We start from the raw sequence: 22,226 nt of genomic DNA, 5'->3' as shown, positions 1-22,226 counted from the left end.
TTGTGGGCCTTGTGGCGTTGGAGATGCTTCTTTTGTTGGATCATTCCCTGGTGAGGAGGCTAGGGATTTGCAGCAAGCAAGAAGGCCATGTTTAGCAAGGAGGAGGTGTTAGTGATGATCCCTATGCGGTTGGGAGGCTCAGGATGAGGACAATGTAGATGACAAGGAGAAAACTCATGTTGCCTGATCTCTTCTCTTTCTCTTCAGAATCAGATAGTCATAGCCTCATAATAGTTTTGGAAATTGGTTAGCAATAATGGTTTAACACAACGTAATACTAGTACCAACCAGTAGCAGAAATACGAGATTGTAATATTTGCTTTAAAAGCTGTTTATTTTGTTATTTTTTATTTTTTTATGAAGCATTACTTTTTGAGAGTGTCTTCTATTCTATTTGGTCGTTTGCATAAAGGAAGGGTCTTCTACCCACCAATGAAAGAAAGACACGTTGACTTAAGCATAAAAATTGCACAAAACTTTCCTACAAGCAAAACACTAGATTATGAACTGAGAGAGAGAAAGTGAATGTGATATTCGGCTGATACTTAACAGTAGTAAATGTGAAATAGATCGCTACGGCATCACCAATCTTACCATTTATCAAGGCATTCCTCTTGATCATAGAAGAATGGGAAGGAAAGAGGATTTTAAAGAACACATTTATTTGGTTAGGTACATCATTTAATTTGTAGGTAATATATAGCTGGAATTGATTAATTAGTATTTGTAAAGAAGCTATTCATCACCTCCTATCACTCAAAATCCGCTTTGAGGGAATAATGGGTGATGGGGAGGTGATGTATAGCAGTACTTTATTCGCCCTTATTCTTATCCCATCCATACTTAAATAGCATGATGTTATAACCCTTATTTACCTCACAATGCCTCTCATAATTTTTACACCTACTAAAATACCATTACATTTTACGTATCCTATAGGGAATAAGATGAAATGTTATCAGGTAGAATTCCACCCTTCAAATCCCATAAGCCCTAACCAAGTGACTCATCTACCGAATCAACGGCATAATCATCAGATCCGACTGCTACTTCATTGACCGATTGAACCGGTGCAAAAATATACCTTTATAGATAAAGCCTTTTAATTTTTCATTTTCTATTCTATCTTCAAAACAAAAATATTAACAAATCACTTAAAACGAAAATACATATATAAAATATTTTAAATTATTGTTATCTTTATGTTACGTCAAAACACTTCTTCAAACAAAAAATAAAAAACATTCAGATGTGAACTATTGTTATCTTTATGTGCTTTTTTTTTTTTTTTTCAAAAGGATGTGAACTAGGAAGTAGAAACATGAAAAATGTTTTAACATGAGCTTTCCATACTAGGATGTGAACTTGCGTAAGAGGACCTCTAAAGCATGGAACTACACTGGTAAAAATAAATTTAGCAAGATCAAATATTTTATATTTTAGGAGTTGATGACTTGGTGTGTAGCCAATCCTTCAGCAAGCGAGGAAGAGCTGGTTTTAGATATAAAGTTTGTTTGCGACAAAGTGGAAGATGGCTATTGGTTGATACTTGAAGATGGCGAATGTTTTTTGGCAAACACTCGAATACACCATGCTTCTGTCGCCATGAATCAACACTACAAATTGATGGGCCGAAATAGTTGAAATTGTGATTTTAGGGGCTCTACTCTCATTACCATGATCGATCGATCGATCCAAGTAAGGTCACCTAACCACACTTTATTTGAATTTCATTTCCCAACGTGATGTTAATTTCACTATTTTTGTTTTGTCTAGTTTATTTTTTAACGGAAAAAAAATTATTCCTTTTTGGGATTTTGAATTATTTTATTGTAATTATCTTTTTTGCAGGTCATGATAGTTGCACTTATGCTTAGCCATGGTTGGAAATTATATATATATATATGTTACTAGTTTATTTTGTGTTGTGTTGCGTAGCAACAACGGTAGAAAATTGTGCTGCTAATTTATTTTGTGTTGTTTAGCAGAAATAAAGATTGGAAATTATATATACATATGTTGTAATTTTATTTTGTGTTGTGTTGTCTAGCAGCAATGGTCGGAAATTGTGTTGCTAGTTTATTTTGTGTTGTGTAGCATAAACGCCTATTGAAAATTGTGTTGTTAATGTTTTTTGTGTTGTGTTGTGTAGTAGCAATGGTCGAAAATTGTGTTGCTAGTTTATTTTGTGTTGTGTAGCAGAAACAACAATTGGAATTATATTGCTAATGTCTTTTTGTATTGTGTTGTGTCGCAGCAACCGGTGGCGGAGCCACGTTACCCCTTTGGGGTGCGGCACCCCAAGGATTTAAATTTATTTATTTTGTTTTTACTCATGGCACCCTTAAAATTTAAAAAAAAAAAAAAAAAAAAAAAAAAAAAAAAAAAGCTTTTACAATTTTACCTACCCATTACCCAAGATAAACCTTCTCAATTCTCCCGCATCCCCATCCCCATTTAACCCAGTGACCCACGGCAACCCCTCTTAGTTCTCCCACACCCTCATTTAACCCACGGCAATTTAACCCACTGCGTCGGCAACCCTTCTCCCACACCCAATATATATATATATATCTTTAAGATGCTCTCTCTCAGACTCTCTCTAGTCTCTTCGTTCTCTGTTCTTTCTATTACAGATTCACAGGTAACTCCTCTTCCCTGGCTTCTCAGTCGCCTTTGTTGTTTTATGTTACAGTTTTAGATTTTTGTTCTAGTTTCTTTCTTTTACCTAGTTTTAATTTTTCAATTTTTCGATTTATTTTATCAGTTTCTTAAGGTTGCATGGTGGAGAACTCAGAACTGGAGAACAGGAAAAGGCGTTGATGCAGCTGCCAAATTAGGTCTTGATCTGATCTCTCTGATTATTAATTGAATTCCCACATATTTATCTTTTTTGACTATTTGTAATTTTTTTGTTGTTTTCATTTAATTATCTTCTGTTTATTGCATAGAAAATTGAATAAAGTTAGTAAACCTATATGTATCAATGTATGTATAATGTAACCTTGCAAGTCATTGTATGATAAGTCAAGTGTCTGTAGTGTTGGAATCTGGAAGATCTTTTTAAAAAAATTTCTATTCAACCCAGAATTGGAGGCTTCCAAAGATGTCAAGTTTTTGAAATCTGCAAAAATTTCTGGAACTGAAGCAGAAAAGTCATTACCATTCAAACGAATAATTGAGAGGGACTTAAGATTTCAAAAAGATGAATCAATAGGCCTGAAAGATTGCAGTTGGTCAAGCTCAGCACTCTCAAATTTGGCAAAGAAGATGATAAGACCTGACACCACTTGTTACCTTGTGCTGATATAGCTACACCATCAAGATACAGTTCAATAAGCTTTGAAAGGTTCCGAAGAAGCATATTTAAATTTGGTTTCTCAAAGATAAAGGTCATTGTTGATAGATAAATCAAGAGTAACCAACCTTGTCAAATGCGAAATTGCAATAGGAATCTGCTCAGCAAAGCCAGCATTGGATAGATTCAAATAACTCAAATTCTTAAGCTTGCCAAACTTTGATGGAATCTGAGAATTGTCGAAGCCGTCATATGCCAAACTCAGGCTCTGGAGATGTTGAAGACTGAAGAGGGTGTTTGAATTGTCAAGTCCACCCGAGATGGAATCATTGGTCAGGTCGAGACCAATAACATGTCCCTCATTACAGGTTATGCCTTCCCAAGAACAGCAATCAACACTTCGATTCCACTTAACAAGTTTTGTGGACATAGTAGGATCGAATGTAAGGTTGTTCTTAAGTTGCAGCAACAAGGACTTATGATTGCTACTACATTGGCCAGACAACCCAAAGACAGAAATGGTGAGGAAAAGTGAGTAAATGGCCATCAAGAAAAGCCACAATAAGACTGCAGGAAGTCTCATTGAAGGCTGCAGTTACAAGAGATAACCTTACAATAATAAAGAATCGAAGAGGTTTCTTTTGAGTGTGACTAAATTTATAGACGGGGTTTGTGGCTCCGAGTAGCTCTGATCATGTGCGTGCTGAAAATATAATGGTTCCACTAACACGACTTTTTGACCTGTGACTCTGAGTCGTACGTGGCCGACCAAGAAGAAGAAGTAAGAGAAGATGATCTTATAGATGGAGCTCCATTATTTGATCTTATATAAGTACGAATTTCTTTCAAATTTCTTTCCTTTTCGAGTGCTTTGTGAGGTTTACTTGGCTCCTGGCAATACGTTTTGAATTATTGGTCTTCCATTACAAGTGGAGTTGACCCAAGTGGTCAAAAAGTAGAACATTGGTGGTGGGGAATTCCTACCGGTTCTGGCCGGCATGGCAACGTTTTGGAGAGAAATAAGATACTATCTTATTTATTTTCTTTATTTTTCATCCATAAAGCATTAAAAAAATAATCCTAACAAAATTATCACATGGTCTAACTTTTCTTATCTAACCTTAACAACATAATATGACTTCTTATTTATTTCTTATTAACTTTATTTGGATTTATTCCCAGTTAAGAGTGGGTACTCAGAAAGTCCTTACTCCTTTTCTCAACATCAATAAAGTATTGTAACTCAGGCTTTCAATGAAAGGGTGCGTACGTACCATATAACATACAATATGTTAGATATAATTTTAACTCGAAATTGAGTTAGATGGTATGAATTGAATAACATTAAATTTGTTATTCATTTATCCAATATTATCTTATATGAAACCTTATGCTATAGAAATTATATATATGCTCCTTTTTCTATCTTCTTGTCACTATTTGAGGTGTTAACTTGCTGTTTAATTTCTATCTTCTTGTCGTATGGTTTTGAGTCCCAATGCTCTCTTTGAGGACGACACTAGAAATATTGCACCCATTTTACTGTATTGCTGAAATGGTTTTAGTTTCTGGTTTACTGAAATCAAGAAGTTGCCACATAAGGAAAGTCTGTCTTTGGTTGATAACTCCTCTGTATTGCATCAATATTATGGCTTTCTGAGTACCAATGGAGTTTATTGCAGATGAATGAGTTTGTTCTGAAAACTTGTTGATTGGTTGGCCTTTGAAGCAATGAATATCAGTCTTATCAAATGAAAGGCTTCATCATGGTAAAACAATACATCCATCCAATTACATGGATCCATTTCTTTATTTTGCTGTGTTAGGGGTGAACACCAATTTCAGATGCTCAGCGGAATTAATCTACTCCTCTTTGTGCAAATTAAATAGTAACACAATAGCAAAATAATAATCAAGCAAACCCACAAGCAAGACACCAAGATTTTTACGTGGAAAACCCTCCAATGCGAAGGTAAAAACCACGGGACCTAGTCTAGTTAAATCTTCCACTATCAACAATAATGAGTTTACAATTGTCTTCCCTAGAGAAATATCTAGAGATTATCACCACATCAAGAATACATGCATTCTTGGATTAAACATAAATTCATCACCCTAAAGTGGATTCCAACAAGAATAAAGAAAGATCTCATCAAATAGGTATTAGCAACCAAGCGATTGGAGAGGAATTCCAACGATCAACACCAGTCAATACGTAGCACTTGTCGTCAGGAGCAAGACTCTAAAATTGCATCAAGATCGGACCACAAACGAACCTCCAATCTCTGATGGATGTGAATAGGCGAAACCCTTTTTTTTTTTTCTTCTTTTTCTTTTTCTTTCTCTCCCAGTGCCGCACTACTTCTTTTTCTCTATCTCCCTTGTTTTTCTCTTCTTTTCTATCTCTTATAAACACACGTATAGTGTGTTAGAGTTTTACTACAAACAAAATTCTTTGTTTTGTTGTAGTCCATGTGGTCCCCACATAAGAGGGACCACCCAACAAATCTCCCCCTCCTGATTATGTAGGGGGCTCCACCAAGCCCGCCGCGCTTCTGCAAATTTCAAGCTTTTGCATAGGCAACGGTTTAGTCATCATATTTGACCCATTATCATAAGTATGAATTTTCTCAATCTGTAACAGCTTATCCTCCAGTGCATCACGAATCCAATGACACTTAACATCGATATGTTTCGATCTTGAATGGAAAGTTGAATTCTTACTGAGATGGATGGCACTCTGACTGTCACAGTAAAGCACATACCTCTCTTGCTGTAGACCCAATTCTTGTAAGAACTTTTTCATCCATAACAATTCTTTAGCCGCTTCAGTAATAGCAATGTACTCTGCCTCTGTGGTAGACAAAGCAACACACTTCTGCAATCTGGACTGCCATGACACTGCTCCCCCTGAATAAGTAATCAGGTACCCTGAAGTAGATTTTCTAGAATCAATATCCCCAGCCATATCTGCATCTGTAAACCCATCAAGCACCTGTTGACCACTGCCGAAGCACAAACATACTCTCGAAGTACCTCTAAGATACCTGAGAATCCATTTCACAGCTGCCCAATGTTCTTTGCCAGGATTAGAAATGAATCGACTGACAACTCCAACTACATGAGCGATATCAGGCCTCGTACACACCATGGCGTACATCAAGCTACCCACGGCTAATGCGTAAGGCACTTTCTTCATTTCATCTTTTTCTTTCTCACTTGTAGGACTTTGCTTTGAACTCAAATTCAAATGCCCTGCAAGTGTAGAGCTCACCGGTTTTGCCTTGCTCATGTTGAATCTGTCCAATACCTTCTTGATATAACTCTCTTGTGATAGCCACAATTTTCCTTTCTTCCTATTATGAGAGATCTTCATACCAAGGATATGCTTTGCGGGTCCCAAGTCCTTCATAGCAAAGGACTTACTCAATTCTTTCTTCAGTCTGTCAATTTTACTAGTGTCATGACAAACAATCAACATGTCGTCCACATACAGCAAGAGAATAATAAATTCTCCATCAGAGAATTTCTTCACAAACACACAATGATCTGCTGTAGTTCTTTCATACCCATGATCAACCATAAAAGAATCAAACTTCTTATACCATTGTCTCGGTGCCTGCTTGAGTCCGTACAAGCTCTTTTTCAACCGACACACTAGGTGTTCTTTGCCTTTAACCCCTCTGGTTGCTCCATATAAATTTTCTCCTCCAAATCACCATGAAGGAAAGCAGTCTTCACATCAAGCTGCTCGATCTCCAAATTCATTTTGGCAGCCAAACTCAAAACAACTCTGATAGAAGACATCTTTACCACGGGTGAGAAAATTTCATCAAAATCAATGCCCTTCTTTTGACCGAACCCCTTTACAACTAGTCGCGCCTTGTACCTTGGCTGTGATCTGTTTGGTTCAATCTTGCATTTGAACACCCATTTATTCTTGAGTGCTCTCTTGCCCTTAGGCAGTTCCACCAAATCATATGTGTAATTCTCATGCAAGGATTTCATCTCGTCTTGCATGGCTTCTAACCATTGATTTTTCTGGTCATGTAGCATAACCTCTTAATAACTTTCTGGTAGGGGTGGGTATCGGTCGGTTAAGACCGGTTAATGGACTTATCGGTCGGTTAACCGATAAGCTATCGGTTAACCAAGTCTTAACCGATTACCGACCGATAAGAAATATTAACCGAAAATTATCGGTCATATCGGTAATCGGTTAACCGGTCGGTTAAATCGGTTTGGGCTTTTGTGGGCTTTTTATTGGGCTTTTACTTATTGTTAATTGGGCCAAAAATTAATTTGAGATTGCTAGATTGAGTTTTGTGGGCTTTTTATTGGGCTTTTTATTAGGCTTTTTATTAGGCTTTTTTTTTTTTAGTTTGTATTAATATAATAATTAATAAACTCTTTCTAGTTTCTCTTACTGGGCTTGCTCCATGGACGGATGGACCAAATAAATATATAATAAATTAATAATCATATGAGATTGCTCCATGGACCATAAGCATATTTGAGCAGAATTGGTTCTAGCCAGGCTAGCTTCTGGAAGTGGAAGCTCATTTTGTTCCAAATTTCCAATGAAAGAAATATGTCCTTGTCAACCAACAAATTGGGTTTTATCTGATTCAAAAAGGCAAAATTGAAATTCTTTATTGAAAGGAAATTCAACATTTCTACCCATAAATATAAATTATATAATGCAGTCACTCACAATAAAACAAAATTAACAAATGCAAAATCTAGTAGTTAAAGACTCAAAGCATTGAACCAATTCAAGACCTTAAATATTTTGTATCAGGGGCTCTCTTCAACCTACATATAGTGATCAGTGGATAATAAGCAATCTCAAATCAACAAAATTCAAAAAAAAAATCAAACATACTCAAACCCAAATTAAAATCCATCCAAGAACAATAAACAAAGTATTAACTAAGTAAAGTTAATAAGTCACTTAGTAAAAAGAAAATAAGTTTAACCCACATAAAGGGCAACACCGATTACACAAATATCAAAAGTAGAAAGAAAATATAAAGATAATAATCAATATGGATAAACATAAACAAGGTTACACAATAATTCCAATTCCACGATCCACCTCAAACATAGATCATCTTCAATTCTTTAATTTTGCTTCCTTCAATAGACAAAACATAAACATAGTTAATCGCTATTAGTGATTAATATTAAATAGTAAGAAATAAATATCAAGTAAGAAAAAAATATATGATGCAAAAAACTTACCAAATACTTTAAACAAAACATCACCTCGCAAAGTTCATCCATCAAACCTTTAATCCTCATCAAATGTGAGGGAATTAGACAGAATTTCTACCACAATTAAATTTTTAAAGGATTAGTAAAAAATAAAAATAATTTAATCAAATAATTAGAACAATGAACAAATTTGAAATTAACAAATATTACCCGACTCAAGCTTGTAGCTTTCTTCATCTTCAATATCAGGCAAGAGTTGCTCACCACACTCAAAATTGGGAGAAGATCTCAACCAATTTTGACAACAAATAAGAGCTTCCACTGTTTTCGGAGCCAAAGAACTCCGAAAAGGATCTATGATGCGACCTCCGGTGCTAAACGCCGACTCAGAAGCAACAGAGGTAAGTGGAATTGCAAGGACATCCCGTGCTATCTCAGCGAGAACCGGAAACTTCGACTTTTTTACCCTCCACCACATTAAAATATCAAAGGTCTTACTTGGTGACTCGACCTCCTCCGTACAATATTGCTCTATCTCTGTCCGACACATCATCACATTTTTGGACGCTCGAAAGGAATGGTAAATAGCTAAAGCATCTTTCTTATTAGTACCCACACCTTCAGAACTTGTACCGACATCCACACCCTCGTTTGAAACCCTACTCCCACTTCCTTCAACATTTTTGGCATAATGTTGATAAAACTGGTCCAAGACCTTCTTTAAGTTGATAATAATTCTTGATGCTTTTGATGTACCCACATTTGTCTGCAACCAAAATTCCAAGACGGATATCTTGTAACGTGGATCAAGCACAGCAGCAAGAAACAACAGGGGGTTAATAGCCTCAAAGTCTCCCCAATACTTATCATATTTCTCTTTCATACTTGTTGCCATGCTACGCAACGAATAATCATCACTTTCACAATACTCCATCAAACAATGATAAACATTTTGGAGTGTACCAAAAAACAAGTTAGAGGTTGAGTACGAGGAACCCGACATTCTTATTGTCTCCTCATAAAACACATGCAAAAATTTAACAAAGTGTCGAACCTTCTTCCAATCATCTTCATTCGGAGTCCCCAACTCATCATCATTCAAATAGTTGAAAAAATTCGAATCTTCATCTAACATAAGATCAAATGCCCTTTCATACTTTTGTGCTACCTCCAACATGGTATAAGTAGAGTTCCATCTAGTGGAAACATCAAGTTTCAATGAAGATTTACACTCAAGTTGCTTCCTTTCTACACAAGACTTAAAGAGGGCCAATCTTTGGGGGGATTCCTTCACATACTTCACCATATTTCGGATCCTTTCAATTGAATCATGTACATCCTTCGTACCTGCTTGCACAATTAAATTTAAAACATGCGCACAACACCTTATATGGACAAAGTCATGGCGACAAATAACATTTGTATTGGACATATTTCTTTTTTGGAACTCAGTCATTGCCTTGTCATTAGCAGTTGCATTATCAAGTGTTATTGTCAACAAATTTTTAATCCCCCATTCCACCAAACATTGCTCTATTTCCTTGGTAATCGTTATTGCCTTGTGATCCGACACTTGGCGAAATGCCAATATTCTTTTGTGATATTTCCAAGAAGGATCAATGAAATGTCCAGTTACAACCATGTAATTCATATTCTGAATCGAAGTCCAAGTGTCCGTAGTCAAACAAATCCTTTGACCAGCTATCAACAACTTTTTTTTGATTAGGTCCCTTTTGGTCATAAACAACTTAACACAATCCTTCATCACTGTATAGCGAGAAGGAAGTGTAAATCGAGGCTCAAGAACCCTAAACATTTTCCTAACACCCCTCTTCTCCACAACTGAAAATGGAAATTCATCAACAATGATCATTTCACAAAGTGTCTCCCTAATGATTTTTTCAGAATACTTAGCAATAATTAGGTTATTGCCACTAGCACCAATACTCTGATTCTCTCCAGCCACAAAAGTGAACTTAGACTGAGAGCTATCTTCTCTTGCTTTTAAGCTCTTGTACTTTTCACAATTTCTAAAATGGTACAACATGTTAGAGGTGCCATTTCTTGTAGGATGGCATTTATACTGCCTCTCACAGTAGTTACAATTTGCTGTAGGAAACTCTTCAGAACTACTTTTATCTTTAGTAAAATGGTCCCATACTGAAGATCTTTTCACTCTTAATCTTTTTTTACTAGGGATTGGTGGTCGTCCACCATGACTATGAGATGTTCCCATAGAACCAGCACATCTAATCCCTTGGGTATCCGTTTCAAACTCATCAGATTCATCATCATATGTTTCTAATTCTTCATCATCTATGGGACAAGAAGAAGTAGCTGATGTAGGTGCATCCATCTAAACTACAATAAAAATAAAAATAGTTTGTATTCAATATTTTTAAAACTCATACAATGTGAAAAATTAGTTATAAAAAAAAAAAAAGAGTATATGAAAACACTTAACACTTAATTTATAAAACAGACCAAGGCCATATTATTGGCCCATATATATACACTTAAGTGCTTAACACTTAATTTATAATTATAAACTACCAATAGCAAATAAGGCCATATATATACACGTAACACTTAATTTACAATTACAAAGTATAAACCACCGACAGCAAATAAGGCCATATATATACACTTAACACTTAATTTATAATTATAAACCACCAACAGCAAATAAGGCCATATATATACACTTAACATTTAATTTACAATTACAAAGTATAAACCACCAACAGCAAATAAGGCCATATATGATATATATACACTTAACACTTAATTTATAATTATAAACCACCAACAGCAAATAAGGCCATATATATACACTTAACACTTAATTCTCCCAATAGCAACCAGTAACCACTAGATTTGAAGCTCTAAAACTTTATGATAAATCAACAACACTACAATAGGCTTGGGAAAAACTCGATTGAAATTTGAAACTCTGAAAAACAAGATATTGAAATTTTTCAGAGAGAGAGATCTAATGGAGTACAAAGTTCAGAAAAAAAAAAAAAAAAAAAAAAAAAAAAAAACATTTAACACAGAAAATTACCTGGGCTGCGATGTTACTTTGCGAGAGACGAAGGTGCAGGTGTGCGATGGTGCGAGTCTGCGAGAGATCGACGGTGCAGGTGCTGCAGAGGGACTCGAGAGTCGAGGGAGAGGACGGAGATGCGGTGTTGCTGCGGGATCGACGGAGGGCGGCGCTGCTGTCGGTCGACGGAGGGAGTGGAGCTGCTGCGGGATCGACGGAGGGAGCGGCTTGCGGTGCTTCTGCTGAGGGATCAACAAAGGGAGACTGCTGGGCTGCTGGCTGCTGGATGCTGCACTGCTGCCGCTGTGTGCACCGTGGGTTTGGGTCCTTTGGGAAATTGGGGAAAAGAGGAAGAAAGAAAACCACACAGAATGGCTGGGTATCGATTTTCTGAAAAGTAAAACCTAAGTGAAGTGAGTCAAAGTGAGTCAAAGTGATGACTAATGACTAATGACTAATGAGTATAGTCTACAGACTCTATACACTTAAGTTAACACTTAATAGTCATAACAGTATAGGTGATTAGGCGTGATTTACTGATTTGTGAAACCAAAACGACGTTGTTTTGGTTTCACCCAAAACGACGTTGTTTTGGTTTTAACTTTTAATAATAAATATAAAATTCTAAAAAATTAAAAATTAAAATAGCTTATCGGTCTTATCGGTCATATCGGTTAACCGATAAAAAAATTTTAATCGACCGATTACCGACCGATAAGCTTATCGGTATAAAATTTTTAACTGATTACCGACCGATAACTATCGGTTACGGTTAATATCGGTTCGGTTAAAGTCGGTAATCGGTCGGTAATCGGTAATCGGTTAATCTGCCCACCCCTACTTTCTGGTTCTCCCCCATCAGAAAGTAACACATACTCATTAACTGAATACATTCTGGAAGGCTGTCGGTTTCTGGTAGATCTCCTCAACTGAATCTCAGTGGCTGGTTCTGAAGAAGCTTGCTCTAGATGCTCTTCTGACTCCACATTATCAATTGCAGACTCACCATTTTCACCAACTATATCAACCTATTCTTCTTGTACATCTCCCATATGTTCATCATGCATCACACAAGGAGGAATAACTGGATCCAAATCAACACGGTATTCACTGAGAGACTCTGCCTTTTTCTGATCCAAGTCTTTAATGGTTTGATCTTCAAAGAATACGACATCTCTGCTTCGTATGATTTTCTTATTAACTGGATCCCATAATCTATAACCAAACTCCTCATGCCCATAACCCATGAAGATACATTGCTTGACTTTGCTATCAAGCTTTAACCTCTCATCTCTAGGAATATGGACGAATGCTCTGCAGCCAAACACTCTCAAGTGCTCAAAAGAAACATCTTTCCCTGTCCAAACCCTTTGAGGAATGTCACCATCCAAAGAAACTGAAGGAGAAAGATTTATCAAGTCAACTGTTGTCCTCATTGCCTCACCCCAAAAATGTTTAGGCAATTTTGCATGAGAGAGCATACACCTGATTCTCTCACAAATGGTTCTGTTCATTCTCTCTGCTACGCCATTATGCTGCGGAGTCTTGGGTACAGTTTTCTCAAGCCTGATCCCATGGCTTTTGCAATACTCTTCAAACGGTCCTCTGTATTCACCACCATTGTCTGCACTGACGCATTTTAACTGCCTTCCAGTTTTCTTTCAACCTTCATATGAAAGACTTTGAACATACCCAATACCTGATCTTTGGTTTTCAAAGCAAACACCCATACCTTTCTAGAGTGGTCATCAATAAAAGTTACATAATAAAGTGCACCACCTAGAGTTTTAGTGTTCATAGTGCAGACATCAGTGTGAACTAAATCAAGAATATTAGACTTTCTTGATGAAGAGGATTTTTGAAATGAAACTCTTCTTTGTTTTCCAACAAGACAATGAGTACAGGGCGTTAGTGACGTACCTTTATTATTAGGTAGGAGCTGTTCCTTGGCGAGAATCTGAAGTCCCTTCTCACTCATGTGACCAAGCCTCTTGTGCCATAGCTCAGTGGAGTTTTCATTCTCAACAACAATCGCATCTCCCTTGACTAGTCTTGCAGCTGTCTTGTAGAGAGTGTTGGTCTTCTTTCCCCTGGCTAAGATAAGAGAACCCCTGCTCAGTTTCCACTATCCACCTCTAAGGTAATTGTGGTAGCCTTCATCATCAAGTTTCCCAATAGAAATCAAGTTGAAGCGCATTTCAGGAACATGCCTGACATCCTTGAGCGTCAATCCAATATTGGTTTCTAGCTAATTATCTCCCATGCCCACAACTTTACACTTTGCTTCATTTCCCATCCTAACCCAACCAAAATCGCAACTGGTGTAGGAAGAGAAGAAATCTCTATGTGGAGTAATATGAAAAGATGCTGCTGTATCAACTACCCACGTAGATTCATCACATGCGAGATTAGCATAAGCTTCATCAAAAGCAAATACCACATCCCCATCAGATGCAACTGCTGTAGTGTCTTTTTCTTCTTGGCGTTCTTCGTCTTTTCCTTTCAACTGTTCCCTCTTAAACTTTCTGCAATCTCTTCTTAGATGCCCAGGCTTGCCACAGTGAAAACATTTTATGTCCATTTTTGAATAAGACTTTTCTCTTGACTTGTCACGACTGTCATACCTGTGAGGTTTTCTGCTTTTACTTCTCCCCCGCCTTTCTATAACAAGTGCCTCTGAATGAGAAGAAATACCTTACTCTTTCCTTCTTGCCTCTTCATTGAACATGCTGTCTTTTACCATACCCATAGTTATCACACCATTGGGAGCCAAATTACTAAGTGACACCACCAACGTTTCCCAACTGTCTGGCAAAGAACTCAACACAAGTAATGCTTGCACCTCATCATCTAGTGCAAGTTTCATGGTAGACAACTCGTTCAACATTCCCTAAAAATTACTCAGATGCTCCGTAACACTATGCCCATCTTTGTACTTCAAATTCACAAGCCTTCTTATCACAAAGGCTTTATTTTGAGCAGTCTTTCGTTTATAAAGACTCTCTAACTTCTGCCAAAGACCATAGGCATCAACTTCTTTGGCTACGTGATGAAAGACACTTTGATCAACCCACTGCCTAATATATCCAACGGCTTTCCTATTCAATTTCTTCCAATCATCGTTAGTTACAGCAACTGGTTTGACACCTTTCAACTCAATAGGGTCAAACAATTCCTTGCAATACAAAATATCTTCCATCCTAGTCTTCCAAATTGAATAATTGGAAGCTGTGAGTTTAACCATGCTATTAGATGACTCTTCCATTTAATTCACACAAGAACTCCACACAAACAATGAACCAAAAGCGCTCTGATACCACTTTGTTAGGGGTGAACACCAATTTCAGATGCTTAGCGGAATTAATCTACCCCTCTTTGTGCAAATTAAACAGTAACACAATAGCAAAATAATAATCAAGCAAACCCACAAGCAAGACACCAAGATTTTTACGTGGAAAACCCTCCAATGCGAAGGTAAAAACCACGGGAAATGCATAAGGAATTGTGCCATTGAAGTTGTTTGTCCTCAACTTCAACACCTGAAGAATCCCACTCATCTCTATCAAGCATAGGGGATTTGTTCCACTGAAGAAATTATTGGACAGATCTAGAAGTTGAAGATTTGTTGCATTGCATATTGATCTAGGGATGCTCCCATATTATTTATTTCTTGAAAGAAATAAGAATTTAGTTGAAACAAGGAACTGACTGATGCTTTCTGGTATAACAGAATGGAAACTATTGCTCGAGAAATCCAAGTATGAGAAGGATGTAAATAGGATTTTTCTTCAGAAATCCAAGTATTTGATAGACGAAATAATTAGGAGCTGTCCTTGGCGCTGATTGGAGTGAAGGTTTAGGCTTTAAAGAGAAACATTGAGGATAGGTCCTTCCAAAGTCACCAAACAATTATAAGAGAGATCTAGGTCATAAAGATGTGGAAGTTTCCAAATCCAGTTGGGTATTTCTCCATAGATCTCGTTGTTTGAAAGGTCTAGAGATAATAAATCGGATTGGTTTCTCAAGAATTCAAGAAATGGGGTGGACAACCTCCACTGGTGCTCTTCCCTCCGCTGCAAGGCATGCTTGGCCAATCTGTCCACTGCCGAATTAGCTTCCCTGCGGACATGGCAGACTTGCCAAGATCAACAGTGACCGAGAGTGATTTTTACATCATCTATCATTAGCCCCGCTTAACCCCCACTATTCCCCTCCCCTTGAAGACTCCTGACCACCCCAAGGTAATCCCTTTCTAGGATGATCTGTTCCACATGAAGTTGCCAGATGAACTGGTCTGCTAACCATGCCGCAACTATTTCAGCATTCAGGGGATTGGTAATGTACAGCTTGGTAAAACACTTCGCCGCACCCATTCTTTTCCCAACTGAATCAATGGCTGCGTCCCAGTTACATTTCAGAAAATTCATTGGCGGCGGTCTCCATCTTGCAGGTGGTTTTTGCCAAACCTGTAGGTCTTCATGATGCTTGCCACGAAGCTCAATCTTAGCTGCTTCCACCTGGTCTGAGGCCCGTTGTAACAGCTACGCTGGAGAAGAGAACACACCTTCAAACACCCATTTATTTCTCCGTAACCGTACTTGTCTGGCAGTGCATGCAAACATATCAACTTCCACAGCATCAAGGCGCTCCAACAATCCCTCGACAATGTCCATGAAACTCAGCTCAGCTGTGGTACTCTTGTGAATCTTTCTCATACTTCCATGCCATACATCTTGTGCCACAGGGCATGTCCATAGCGCATGCCCAACGGTCTAAGGTTCTCGCCCACAAATGGGGCATAAAGGATCCTCCAAAATCTTCCGTTTGAGTAAATTCTCGTTCGTTGGCAATATATTGTTACAGGCCTGCCACATAAACATCTTCACCATCCTTGGGCCTCCTATTCGCCATATTTGTTTCCAGAGATGGCTGTGCACCCATGTAGAGCCAATATTTGATTACGTTGCCTTGAACAAAAAATAATAATAATAATAAATACCTAAACAACATAATTGGAATATAAATTATGAAATTGGCTATATACTTAAACAAGTGATCTAAATTATTTCAACACACGAGGGGCAATCCAAAAATGATGTTTCATTCACACTTTGTGGTTGTGTCTATTCTCTCCAATTATGTTATAGGGCTTTTGGTTACAGCTGCTACTAGCAATGGTGGTGGTGGGTTCACTATTGAGTTAATCTGGCGAGACTCTCCAAAATCTCCCTTCAAAGTCCATCCAAATACCCTCCAATCAAAAGTAAGAGCATACAAAGTTGAAAATATCCTGAAGCTCTCAATGGGAACACCACCAGTAGACATCTATGGCATTGTCGATACAGGTAATTATAAATTGTTATACCTTAAATTATAATATTTTTTTATTCCCCTTGTGTATATATATACGTGTGTACGTGCATGCATGCATGCAGGTAGTAACTTTATTTGGACACAATGTACACCTTGTGATGGGTGCTACCAACAGATTTATCCCCTATTAGACCCTTCAAAGTCATCAACATACCATGACATTTCTTGTGAATCCGAACAATGTCATCAACTAAAAACGACAACATGTTCTCCTAAAAACCTTTGCAACTATGCTTACAGTTATGGAGACGGCTCCTTAACCCAAGGTGTTTTGGGCAAAGAAGCTGTCACCCTGACTTCCACCTCAAGGAAACAAGTTTCCATAAACATTGTTTTTAGGTGCGGTCAAAACGACAGCGGATCTTTCAATGACCATGTGACGGGAATCATTGGTTTAGGTGGAGGGAATTTACCTTTTGTTTCTCAAATAGCTTCCTCTTTCGGCAGCAACAGCAAGAGCTTCTCCCATTGCTTCACACCGTTGGCCACTAATCCCAGCATTCCCAGCAAGATGAGTGTTGGCGATGGCAGTCAAGTTTTTGGCGACAGCGTCGTTTCAACACCTTTAATATCCAGAGACATCCCTTGGTATTTTGCCACCCTAGAATGAATTAGTGTCGGAGATAAATATTTGCCCTACGACTCTTCGGGTAATGTTTCAGAGGGAAACGTGTTTCTCAATTCGGGAACCCCAAAAATGCAGGTGCCATCCGGTTGGTGGCGGAAGTGAAGAAGCAGATTTCGTTGGACCCGGTTGTGGAAGATCTTGAACAGCTTTGCTATGAAAGTGAAAAGAATCTAGACGGACCAATCTTGACCGTCCATTTTGAAGGTGCAAACGTGGTGCTAACACCCATGAACATCTTCAGTCGAACACAAGGTGGGTTTTATGCTTTGCCATTCATGTTTCTAATTCCAACAGCGGATTTGGAATCTACGTAAACTTTGCTCAATCAAATTTCTTGATCGGGTATGATATGGAAAATATGATGCTCTCTTTCAAGCCGACTGACTGCACCAAATTCTAAAGTGTATTTGATTTCTTCCAAAAGTTATAAGAGATGAGACTTTTGTAATTGCATTAGTGAGACTCCATTAATTGCTGGTGTGGGTGTGAGTAAACGTTCTTTATTGTCGTCCAATTTCTTGTTTGATCTATATACATAATAATTATATAATATATCATATTATTATGGACAAAAACTATATTGTAGGTTTTTTTGAAATGTCCATACAAGGAGAGGAAGAGGGGGATTCGAACTAGTAACTTACGCTTCATGAGACTTTTGCTTTATGAGGCGTGGTTCACAGTTGATTAAGCTATCCCTTGAAGACAAAACTAGATTGTAGTCGTTCCTGCAAACCAATCGGTTAAAAAGTGACGTGTTTGAGAAGCACATGTTCCTTGTTCCTTTCACTGCATTAGAAACAACATATGATTCTTGCATGTTTAAAAGATACATGTTACTTTTTAAAAGCTAGGTTGCAAGAACTCCTACAGCCCAGTTTATAAAAAAATATATATATTTGTCCAGAGTAGTCATGTGAATGGCCCTGAAACATACATTCTCTCGTTTGTATTTTGTTTTATTTCTTTCTTTCTTTTCTTTTTTTAATTTTATTTTATGAAAACGAGTAATGATATAAGGAGGATTAGAGTCATCCCAAATGTGATGTGGCATATAGAATACATGCCACTTTATTACACTGATTTATATAATTTTTTTTTTACATGTCCACACAAGAGGGGGAGGGGGATTCGAATTAGTGATCTCCACTTCATTAGGCATGATCCCAGACGATGAAGCTAAGTATCTTGAGAACCACTAATTTATATAAATTAGCTAGCTATCAGAACGACCCATACCCAAAAAAGTGTAATGCTAGGTCCTCTTTCAATCCGGATGGGCAGTTTTTGGGCAGCAAAATTACCCAAAAAAGTGTAATGCTAGGTCCTCTTTCAATCCGTTTGAACAAATTTTTTCAAATGTGCGCATTAATGAGGACACAGCTGGGAAGAATAAAAATGGGAAAAGAATTTCCAAGGAAGGAATGAAGCCACGTGTTCTAGGAACGTACGATATGGGAATATAGGCTAGTGGAGGACAGCCTCAGGAAGGGGGAAAAAAAGGGCCCATGTGGAGCCTAAATGGAAGAGAAGGGCTAGGACAGACCAACATCGACTTTTAGAGGTCCTTACGCCACCTTTGCATGGGAAAAGACTGATATCTGGGGATGGAGAGGGGGTGGAAGAGGAGGTCACGTCTAGCACTAAGAGACGTATGAAGTTTAAGAGAGCTTCTACTCTCGAGTTGCAAGATGAGACGGAGAGTCAACTCAATGGATCGGGTACGGCAAGGTTTGGGTCACAGCTCCGCCGACCGGTATGAAAATATTGCGTTGGAATTGTCGTGGGCTTGGGAACCCGGAGACAATTTGTGAGCTTTGTTGGAAGGTAAAGGAGAAGTGCCCCGATTTGGTTTTTCTCATGGAAACCAAACTTCGAAGTAATAAAATGTCTGGAATAAAACAAAGAGCGGGTTTTGATAATTTGTTAGTGGTTGATTATGTCGGAAGAAATGGAGGTTTGGCGTTGCTATGGAAAGAGGGACTAGGGATCGAAATTCAAAATTATAGCCAGAGGCATATTAATGCAATTGTGTCAACCCTTACGATCAGCCCATGGACTTTCACCGGATTTTATGGTCACCCGGAGTCGCATAAGAGGAATGAAGCATTGGGCTTAATGAGACATCTTAAGACTTTGGCACCTAGTCCTTGGGTGTGTGCGGGGGATTTCAATGAAATCCTTGACCATTCCGAAAAAAGTAGGAGGGAAGCGACAGCCTAATTATCTAATGAAAAATTTTAGGTCCACTCTTGAGTTTTGTGGTTTACATGAGATCGAGAGTCGGGGTCCTATTTGTACATGGAATAATGGGCGAGATGCGGAGAATTTTACGATGGAGAAGCTCAATAGAGTAGTGGCTAACCACGAATGGTTGGTCCGGTTTCCCAAGGTAGAAGTTTCCATTAACACTGCTGTTTTTTCAGATCACCTTCAATTCCACTCTCCAACATATATGGTGGCACGAATTTACGTAGGAAGGGATGGGGATTTCAGTATGAAGCGAAGTGGGCAGAAAATAATGAATGCAAAGAAGTCATTAAAAAAATATGGAGGGTCAAGGCAATACATCATGGAACGTGGCATTCGGTGGAGGGGAAACTAAAGGCCAGCAAGAAGGGTTTGTTGGAGTGGCAAAGACTGCATGGGAGGCACGTGGGACAGAAAATTCAGCAGCTTTCGGCAGATTTGATCACAGCCCAATCCTCATCTGATGCTACGGCCAGATCCTTAATCCACCGACTAAGAGCTGAATTGGCTATGACACAAACTGAAGATGATATATATTGGCGACAGAGAGCGAAAGAAGACTGGCTGAGATATAGGGATCAAAATTCTCGGTATTTTCATGTCTGTGCAAGTCAGAAGAAGAAGTCCAGTATGCTTATGGATATTACAGACACACAAGGACGGAAATGGGAGACCCAAGCTAGCATTGGTGATGCTTTTGTCTGATACTTTCAAGAGCTGTTCACATTAGGAGGGCCTAGAAACCTGGTGCCAATTCTTGAGTCCATGGAATCACAGGTAACACAAGCCATGAATGAATCTCTTTTACAAGAATTCACGGCCAATGAGGTGGGGAAAGCACTCATGCAAATGGACCTTCTAAAAGCACCTAGCCTAGATGGTTTTTCTGCTAGTTTTTTCCAAAAAAAAACTAGGCGTCCATTGGAGGAGAGGTTAGCCAAGTTGTAATTCATATTTTAAACAATAGTTGCATGAATAAAGAAGTCAATTCGACGTAAATTGCCTTGATACCAAAAATTGTGAATGCATCTTGTGTGACTGAATTCCGGCCAATTAGTCTATGCAATGTTTTTTACAAGTTGATATCAAAAACCCTTGCCAATAGACTTAAAGTGGTGCTCCCTGAAATTATTTCCCATAACCAAAGTGCATTCATACCCGGCCGACTCATAACGGACAACATATTGGCCGCTTATGAGACGTTACATACGATGCAATCGAGGATGTGGGGGAAAGTTGGTTAGCTGTAAAGCTCGATATGAACAAAGCCTACGATAGGGTAGAATGGGATTTTTTGGAAGCAGTTATGTGTCGGATGGGATTTGATAGGCGATGGGTAAACATGATTATGATGTGCGTTAAGTTGGCTACCTATGAGGTCCTTGTGAATGGATCACCTACGGGGCGGATTTTTCCCTCAAGGGGCATCCGTCAAGGGGATCCTATTTCACCTTATTTGTTTTTGTTATGTGCAAAAGCCCTTAGCTCTCTCTTAGCACAGGCGAAAAGAAATGGTGATTTGCCTGGAGTTCCCACCTCTAAAAAAGGACCACGGTTAAACCACCTTTTTTTCGCTGACGATAGCTTACTGTTTGGCAAGGCGACCCCAACCCATTGGCATCGTTTGACAAAAATCCTATGTATGTATAAGAAGGCATCGGGGCAGCATTTAAATCAAGCTAAAACGTCGATTTCCTTCATTCACAATACTTCCCAGATCAGAAGAAGGAGATCTTGAAATTATCCGGGATTTCAGAAAATCAGAGATATGATAAGTATCTCGGCCTACCTGCTCTTGTTGGCAAATCCCAAAATCAGGCTTTCAAAAGTATAAAAGACAGAGTCAGTCGTCGCCTTGGAGATTTGAAACTAAAATTGTTGTCACAAGCTGGAAAGGAGATATTGTTGAAAGTAGTGATCCAAGCAATCCCGTCATATAGCATGAATATATTCCTCCTCCCGAAAGGATTATGTACTGAAATTAATTCTCTGATGCAGAAGTTTTGGTGGGGGTCTCAAAGGAAAGAGCATAATATTCATTGGATGAGGTAGAGTAAAATGGGGATGTCAAAGGACTGTGGTGGATTAGGATTTTGCTACTTGGTAAATTTTAATAAGGCCCTTCTAGCGAAGTAATATTGGCGATTATTACAAGCCCCGGATACTCTCATAGCAAGAATTATCAAGAAAAAATACTATCCTAAAACCTTGATATTGGAAGCTAAGTTGACCTCGAAACCCTCCCTTGCTTGGCGTAGCATCCACGACTCTAAGGAGATTATTGAGGAAGGAATGATTTGGCGTATTGGCAATGGGCAATTGGTTAATATCTAGGGGGATAAATGGATCCCATGTCCATCTACCTACAAGCCCCATTCCCCCCCAACGGTGCTAGACTCAAGAAGTAAGGTGAG

The 22,226-nt window shown here is 38.4% G+C and overlaps 1 pseudogene; it reads left to right on the top strand.

The window, feature by feature from the left end:
* Positions 1–16,656: 16,656 nt before the first annotated feature.
* Positions 16,657–17,962, top strand: LOC148584183 (aspartic proteinase CDR1 pseudogene; annotated as a pseudogene).
* The last annotated feature ends 4,264 nt before the right edge of the window (positions 17,963–22,226 follow it).

Source organism: Corylus avellana, chromosome 8 (genome assembly GCF_965113065.1).
Source record: "Corylus avellana chromosome 8, dhCorAvel1.hap1.2, whole genome shotgun sequence".
Classification (NCBI taxonomy): domain Eukaryota; kingdom Viridiplantae; phylum Streptophyta; class Magnoliopsida; order Fagales; family Betulaceae; genus Corylus; species Corylus avellana.
Note: the sequence above shows the minus strand (reverse complement) of the source record. Positions and strands in the feature narration are given on the sequence as shown.